Source organism: Buceros rhinoceros, unplaced genomic scaffold (assembly GCF_000710305.1).
Source record: "Buceros rhinoceros silvestris isolate BGI_N320 unplaced genomic scaffold, ASM71030v1 scaffold16358, whole genome shotgun sequence".
In the NCBI taxonomy this organism is placed as follows: domain Eukaryota; kingdom Metazoa; phylum Chordata; class Aves; order Bucerotiformes; family Bucerotidae; genus Buceros; species Buceros rhinoceros.
Genome location: NW_010425649.1, coordinates 43,417 through 52,554, shown reverse-complemented (window position 1 = coordinate 52,554; position 9,138 = coordinate 43,417).

The following is a 9,138-nucleotide window of genomic DNA, read 5'->3' as shown; positions in this document are numbered from 1 at the left end:
CAATACAGGAACTATGGAGGATGCATTTTAATATTCCTCTTGATGCTGTCAAATGGAGAAATGAGTTATATGATTATTTAGAGGAAGTGGTGAAAATAGCCTTACCAGATGGAAAGGTGTTGCAGTTTTGGGACTCAAAGTTGAAACATTGAAATGAAGATCCCTGAAATGAGAGATTCGTTGTTAGACATAAGAGCTTGTGAATTAGAGAAAAAGCCATTGATCAACTCTGTCTGAATCTTGTCCTCTTACACAGCTGTAATGTTTAGAGGAGACTGCTTGCTTTCTCTTAATGAAGGCTAGCAGCTCTTGGCAGTGCTCAGTTTAAGCTCTTGGAGGTACGCATTAGCAAGCAGTAGTACTCAGATGATAAATGGATGTTGTATAGTTGCTCATTCAGTGTATATGTCTATGTTATGGCCACTCACAAAGTAGGGTTTTACAATGATATATTTTGCTTCAAGGGAAAACAGCCATAACAGCCAGCTGGGAAATGTAGTAAATGACCCTTATCACCCACCCCGCTTCTTTACTCAGGCTGAAGCCTGCTGTGTGGCAAACAAGAAGTTAAAAATAAAAATAGAAATAATTCCATTAATCAGTGTATAATTTATCTTTGTGTTTGTTTATTGCCTTGGGTACTTGATTAGACAGCTCTAACATACAATTAATTAGTAACCTTAGTGTTAACTTCTCAGCACTGTTTAATTAATTGGTTGTGTTGCAGAGGCTCTGCTGGCTAGGAAAGCCAGGAACTGTGCCATGTAAACACTTTTGTTAATGTCAAGTGAAGGTTGAGATATGCTTTGTAATTCTTTTCTTTGTTATTAGCTCAATTGAACTAATCAGCCTTTTAGGGTCTAGGTGCAAGTTCTAGAGGCAATTCTAAAAAAATAGACAAAAACCCATGGAAGCAATGTGTCATATAAATGATGGAAGGGCTTTGTGCCTAAACCGTTACAGTAAGTTGTTTCAAGTGTACTGATCATCACATTGTTTCAGTACTAGTACAAGATAAAGTCCAAAGTGAATTCAGTTACGTTATCATAGTTGTGTGTTCCATTAACACTGACAACATGAGGACTGATTTTTACCTTTTCTAGACACAGAAAAGCTCCCTTCAGGTCTAGTAGGGATGAAGGGTTTTCATGTTGGCACTGCAGTAATTACCATAAACATCAGTACTGATGCATTTTGGGTATCGGATCTTTCTATAGTCCTGCATGAATGAGATTTTAAAGTGTTGAGGAGAGAGTGGAGAGCAAGTTCTGGTTCTGGGATTTTACAAATAAGCCATGTATCGAAGTTAAGCCCTGCAGACCTACGATGTTATCCAGACCCTCAAAATACCATTAACATAACAAATACTGATTTCAAAAGTGACGAGTCTGGATTACTTTGAAGCAGTTACGTGAACCTGGAAGAAAAATTTCACATTTTGATCTTAATACTTTGAATTTAATTAAATTTATGAAGATTGTATGGGTGAAGTGCTGTGTATGTGTTTGTGCTCCTGTGAAAGTGCCAAACAAAAGAGCAGGATGAGGACTGTAAGAATGGCCTGTCTTGATAAGAACATATGTAGTTTGAGAATACTGCTCCCAGGATACTAGTAGTGAAAGTGAAAAACATATGGTTTATATCAAGACCAGAAGTCTTGCACTCTGCTAAGACCAAAACATAGATGACTACTTAGAACACACTGCCTTCTGCTGGCAACAGGATGATGGCAGCGAGGTTGCAGCATGTCACCTATGTGATTTTTCTGTACTGCTAGCTCATGAGAGAAAACCCAAACCCATTTCAAACAAGGAGAAATGACCAGTGAGCAACAACCTGTCCTTAGACTTACAGAGGCAGAAGCAAGCAACACTTTGAGGCAAAGGACTGTGCTGTAACAAGTGTTAACTCCTAATGTTTACATGAGAATGATAATACAGGATGCTGAAGGTCAAACAGTCTTGTGCACAAGAGATACTTGGGCATGTGTGGTTTGGTACTTCCAAGTCTGTGATTGCGAGAGTGTGAGTGAAAGAAATCTGAGAGAGAATGGGGCAGGTAAAATCAACCTAGAGAATAATGAAAAATAAATAACACTTCCCCTTTCCATGTGTTCTTCCATACAGTTCTGTTAGAAAAACTTGCTGATTATATTTGTCAAGGGTGATCTTTCCCAGAAGATACAACTCAGGACATGCTACTGTACCTCTTGATCATGTTGGTTAGGATATACTAGTTAACATGTTTTCCCAATTCAACATGTTCATCTGCAAGTAGAAGAGATAATGATGTCTCTTTTTGAACAGTTTTGTATTGTCTGTACCTTCTCAAACAGCTAAAGCCCTGAGGTCTTCTCCGTGATAACCCTGACCTGCTTCCAAGGAGAATCAGCCAGGAATTACTTAATTTTTCAAGAGGGGAACAATTTAAAATGAATATGGGCTTAATGTAGTCCTCTGTTAAGTGAGAAAATTTATGCTTAAGATCCTAGAGGCTAGTAGCTCTGTATCTGAGATATTTTGAGGCCAAAGTAATTAGGGATCAGCTGATGGATGGACGGGTACACAGCTCAGTATGATTGCCTCAGCTTTGTTTCCAGAGGACACCAGGTTCCATATCTGACAGTGTTCATTGTAGGTGAGGCTTTCATGCACGGGGGCGATAGATGGGGATTCTTCACAGAAATAGAAGTAAGTGGCAGTACTGACAAAAATGCCAGACTGAGAACAGAAACAGTGAACTGTAAAATCAATGCAGCTCCCTAACAGGGTAATATAGAGGGGTCATCTGTCTTATTCCTAGCAGACAGTCATCTATATTAGATACAACTGAATATGTTAAATGGAAGCCCCATCTGAAAAAAAGTATTAAGGACAGCACTGCTGAAAAAGACCAATGTTACTCCTTCTACCTGACAGTAGAGTTAGAAAGGTTGCTCTCTGTCGTACAAAAAACCAATGCTGTCTAGAGGGAAGGAAAAAAGCCTTTTGCTAATAGTAAACTAGTTATAGAATGCTTTAACTGTGAAGGAAATATTCTCCTTTACCCTTCCTCATTCAAAACTGTGCTATTTAAATAAAAAAAGAAGAATCACATTTTTGTTTGTTCTTTTGAGTTTAGCATGACCTACAAAACTACCATATATTTTAATGCAGGATTCCTTCTGCCAGTATTTAATTTGTGTACTCAAGTGTATATTTTTCTAATACTCACTGAAATGCTGCAAAGTAGACATTTTTATTCATTGCACGCATCTGCTTGCTTTAGATAAACTAAGTAAAAAGAGGTGAAATACTGATGATAGTATTTTTCAGCTTAGTCTTCATTTCCCTGTGGTTTGCTGTAAGCTTCAATACCAAGCTATTTCTTAGCCTGGGAGTTTATATTACATTATTTTTCTAATACCTGGACTAATCTCAAGACCTTGAAAGGCTCATTACTGCCATAAGTCTGGATATAGTGACCATGGCTATCAAGTGCAGTTCTATATCTGAATTCTTACAGCTCCAGCTATATGACTGACCAAAGTAGCTAAAACAAATCTCTCAAATACTAAAGAGACTTTAAAGGCTAGAGGTAGTTAAAACGCATTTTTCATGAAATTCATCGCTTACATGAAATTTGATACCTTAGAATTATAAAATTTAATATTAAAGTAGACTTAGAGTTATGGTTTTTTGCCAACACAGATGCTAATGGACCAGTTAGGGGTAATGTTTTCCTGACCTGTGGCTTGTGAACAAGGAGAAACTGCTTAGTGACGTAATCAGTGTCTATAGCAATCATGAAATGACAGAGCTCAAGATCTTGAGGGGATCTCAAGTGACCAGGGAAGTCCTTAAGGCTGACATCCACCTCTCCTCCATACATGAAAACATTTCCTCCTGTTATTCAGGGATATAGTAGACAGATCACAACCGAGCTTCCATTTGAAAGGGCAGTATTGGGGAGGTGGGAGCAGAGTCAGGCTTCGAAGGAGAAATTTAGTAATGTTGCACAGGCACATAATGATTGTGTTAGGAAAGTCAAAGCTCAGCTGGAGCTGAAAGCAGAAAGGGACATCAAGGGCCACAAGGCCAGCTTGTGGTGCTGCATGAGCAGTAAAAGAATAAACAAGGAAAACGTAGACCTGTTGCTGAACAAAACAGGTGATTCAGTGACAATGGATGCAGCTAAGTAGTCCTCAGACACAGTAAGTCCCCAAAGCCTTCTTTCCCTCAGTTTTCAACCGCATCTCTGAGAGGTCTTGAGTGGCCACAAGCTAGCAGTGTGCCTTGGAGCAGGGGGCACAGAGTATCCTGGGGTGCATTGACAGAAGAGCACTAGGTCAAGTGAAGTGGTTATTCCCTTTACTTGGTACTCACTAGACCGCATCTGAAATACTGCATCTGATTTTGGGCCTGCCAATCCAAGGCAGATGTGGATTTACTGGAGTAATTGTGGTCAGGAACCTGCTGGAGGAGAGATGGTGTTAGGGGCACCTGACAGCAGCTTCTCCCCTAAGAGGAGTTTACAGAAAAGACAGCTAGGCTTGGTGCTGAGGTTCAGAGGGGCGGCATAAAAGATAGTGGTCTTCAACTGAAATGGGAGAGCGAAGTAAGGAAGTTTCACTGGGAAGGAGCAGGTTGCCCAGAGAGATTTTGTGGGCTCTATCCTTGTGAGTTTTAAAGATCTGCCAGAATAAAGCCTTGAGTAGCCTGATATGATCTGAAGTCTGACCCTACTTTGAGCAGAGAGCTGGACTAGAAACCTCCTGGGATCATGTCCAACGTGAATTACTCCCTGATTCTGTGAAATAGGTTAATCTCTGGATTATTGTCCTTTCTTTGCTTCCTTTCTTCATTTGTAGTCTTGTTACTGGATATACGTGAAGGTTACATGAATTGTGTTATAAGAGGAGAAAAAGATCTTTTGAAAAATGTTTGGGGCATTTGTCCAATAGTAAATTGAGTTTGAAAACTAGCTAATGCTGGTGCAATATGATATGATTGGAGTTAGTAGTCTGAATTGTGACTTTTCATTCCTAATGGCAGCCTGTTAGCAGTATACAATCCCATCACAATTCAGCGATTTCCTTACGTACTTGGGAAATGTATTGTGTTCCTTTCTTTATGTCCCCTCCCATACTTTACTACAAAGGTCTGTGTTCCAGCAAATATTTCTTGTTGACACAAAATAGCAGGAATCTAATACCGTGTAGTTGGTAGGCTGTGTATCATAAGTATTAGATACCAGACGTGCTGGTGCCAAACTAACAAAATCATTTATCAGATCGCTTCAGGGGTTTCCCTGCATTTGCTTCCCCACTCTTTGGAGAGTGATGTAATAGGCTCTGACTGGCTTCTTTTCAGCAGGGAATACACAATATGATGTCTGGCTTTTGAAATCAAACCTCTGAGGGCATGCTCTACACAGAGGGCTGTAATGTGGCTCTTGAATTCTCGTATAGATAAATCCGCCTTCATAAAAAGGCAGTTTAGTATGAATGACAATGCAAAGCAGTAGAACTTAATGTTCAACATTTCTCCCTGCCCATTTATCAAGAACCATTTCTCAGCTGTGCATTTCTCAGAAAAGGAATGACTTAGGTCAGGCCACTTGAATCATTTAAAGCGCGCAAGGTGGAGAACTCATGCATACTGTGTATGCTTAGATACTACGTAAGGCAGTTGCATTTTGTCAGGAGAATGCTCTGAATTATTGATCTTTCTTCAGCGTGGTCTCTATTTTACACATGTATGTATAATTGTAGTGTTGTTGCTCCTAGCCATGCATGACTTCTTCATATCTACCTCCAGCGACATTGTATGAAAATATCAATGTAAGGAAAAATGTGTGTGCCTGTTGATGTATTTAGTCTGCAGGGGTCTGTAAAAGCCCTTACTTTCACTGACAAATAGGTCATCTAAGCAGCTAAGTACTTTCCTTAAAACAAGTTATGGTAGCAGGTATCATATGCTTTGTTTTTCCAATGAGGGAAAAAAAAGTAGTCTGAATATTTCTTTGGAGCCTTTTCTTCTGTGGGTTCATGACCAGAGACTTCTGTTCTTGAACTTTCCTTCTTTGGACAAAAATAATTTAGGAGGTAGAGCTTGAAAGTCTCTATGTGAGAAAGCCTGACAGGTTTTACTTGCAAATTTTTAATTTTTTAATTGTACAATTCCTGCTCCTGAAATTGTTGTTATTTCAGGATATTCCTGAGAAGTTGTTGGCCATTGCAATATGAAATACTGTTACTAAAGACAATAGTACTCAATGTTCTCTAAATATGCCAGTAATGTTTACCTTATTGTTCAGAGGTATTACTCTGAAAAAGTTGTATTTTGGTTGCTATGTTCTGCTCTCCTCCGGATTCCATATCAAAATAAGGTACCAAGTGTTGTACTTCATTGCTAAACTTCTGCCAAAGCTGAGTCATGATGACTTTGAATAACTGGAGCAAGATTTTCCCAAGGGCTCAGCTGTTTAAGTTGGAAAACTAATTTGATACCTCTGTTGGGTTTGTGACTGGCGGGGTTTTGGTAGTGGAGGAAGGAGCTTCTGCCTTGTTTTCTGTGGGGTTTTGGGAGTAGGGGAGGGGGTTGCTGGATGCAGCCCCTGTAAGAAGCTTTGAGAAAGCTCCCCTGATTCCCAGTTGGCCCCACCTCTGGCCAAGGCTGAGCCAATCAGCACCTCTGCAGTAAACATATTTAAGAGAGGAATCCTATTTGGCAAGAGCCTTTGTTCCGAGAGCTCTCTTGGTTCAAAGGGGAGTAGGACAGAGAGAGAGACAATCCATGCAGACACCCAGGTCAATGAGGAAGCAGATGGGGGTCACTCCAGAGCAGCCATTACTGTTTGGCCCATGGCGAGATGGCAGGCTGAGCCCTTGCAGTCTTCAGACATCCTTGATGGAGAAAATGTCTGTGTGCAGCCCACACTGGATCAGAAAATGGATCCTGAAAAAGGCCATGACTCTGAGGGAGACTCGTGCTGGGGGATTCATTGCTGGCAAAGCCAATGCCTGTGTGACACCCCATGCTAGTGGAGAAGTTCGTGGAGGATTGACTCCTGGGGAGGGATGCTACATTGCCACAAGGGAGGACTGTGAGAAGTGTTTGCCTTGAGGAGGAAGGAGCAGCAAAAGCAACGTGGAGTGGACAAGAACTGGATGCGACCTTCATCCTCTGCCTCCCAGCCACACACTGTGTGGTGGGGAAGAGGTAGGCAAGCTGGACCTGGGAAAGCAGGGGAAGGGAGGGGGGAAGATCTTGTTATTTCTCTTGCTGTGTTCCTCTGATTTGATTGCAGATGACCTTCATCCTCTGCCTCCCAGCCACACACTGTGTGGTGGGGAAGAGGTAGGCAAGCTGGACCTGGGAAAGCAGGGGAAGGGAGGGGGGAAGATCTTGTTATTTCTCTTGCTGTGTTCCTCTGATTTGATTGGTGATGTAGTGGTGGTTCTGTTGTTTAAATTAAATTGATTTTGTTTTCCTAAGTTGAGTCTGTCTTTTGCCCATGACCGTAACTGGTGAGTGAGCCCTCCCTTTATCTCAACCCTTAAAGCCTTTTGTTGTATTTTCTTCATCCTGGAGTGAGAGAGAGGCTGCATGGTGCCTGGGTGCCAGCACTGTAAGTGGATTTACCATCATCACATGGACATGTCTAGTCCAGAGATTTATAGAAGCCTTGTTTTCAGAGATCTGTAGTTAATCATAAATATATTAGCCTATGTTCTCACATTCTTGCGTTTTAATCTAGGGGTTAAGTGATCTGGACGGGTTAATTAAATATTCAGGGTTAACATTTTGTCTCCTTTTTGAAACAAAGCTTTGTACACTGTGGGCTATTGTGCCTATTTAGAAAGCAATGAATGACTTAGTCCATTTGAAACAGAGTGTGAAGTTAAGGACCTGGTAACTGCTGGAACTAATTCAGTGAGGTCAAGTCTCATTACCTTCATCTTACAAATTTTGGTAATTACAGAGAGTGTCACCATTTGCATTTCTCTTCCAGCTACTTTGGAAATGGGAAGAGCTGGGTCTACCTAGCTTGCTAGGAGACTGCCTCCCTGTGGTGTGTAGCCTGGCACTTTCCTGCTTGCTGGTCCCATGGATGTAAGGCTGGTGAACTGAGATGTTTGCAGAAATGTGTGTGTGTCTGTCCGGCTGGTGACTCTCTACATAAACACCCTGAACTGTGGTCTGATATGACCTTTAATGTTCCATCTTTGGTTGCAAATTCATTACTCTGCTCAATATGAAGTCCAGACTCTCTAAGCTCAAACATCTGTTAAGCAGCTGATTTTTACCTTTTATTTTGTTCAGCTGCTGTGCCTGAAAAATAGAATTGGTAATACAGTACTGCTCTTTCCAAGTAGCTTATATAGATGTAGCAAAAATGCCGGTAAACGGGTTCATTCAAAAGATCTTTGTTATTTTAAAAAAAAAGTTATGAAATATATATCAAATACATAAGGATCCTTATATATGCAAATTTTTATATTGACTTCAGCATTTTTCAGTACACCGGAACACATTTTGCAATTAATTTCAGATGGAAAAAGGATGAAAAGGCAATTTTTCCCTCTTTGTCAGCTAATTTGTTTTCTCCAGCATTGTTGAAACCAGTGTACCACAGGTGTCATGTTGTCTGCTGGATTTGGAAAGCAGGTTGTAATTAATTGAGATGAATCTCTCTGGTTTCTAGAACAGGTGAAACCTCTGGCCTTGTCCTTGGCTTTGAATGTTTGTATCTGCTTTTGGTAGGTGGAACAGAGACATCTACAGAAAGGTTACTGGCTTTCATTGTGTTCAGAGCATCTAGTTCATTGCTTGTTGAGGACAAAGGGCAGGAGGAAGAGGGAATGTGGTTGGATAAGTTGTCTGGTTTTGCTTGCCTTTCCCACTCTGTTTGGGAAACTTTATGGTGAGGAACTATGGCCTGGGATCATCTGCAGTGAAGAGAAGAGGGAGTGGGTAGATCAGTGTGATATAAAGAGTTGGAAAGCAAGGCTGGGAACATAGGACTCCCCAATGAAGCTCTTGTTGTTTCTGTGACCTAAGGCTTTTTCTCCATCTCCTTCCAGACAGAGCTAGGAGGATACGTACTTCCCATCTAGAAACAGAGACAGGATTAGTTATGCTTTTGAGGTTCAGC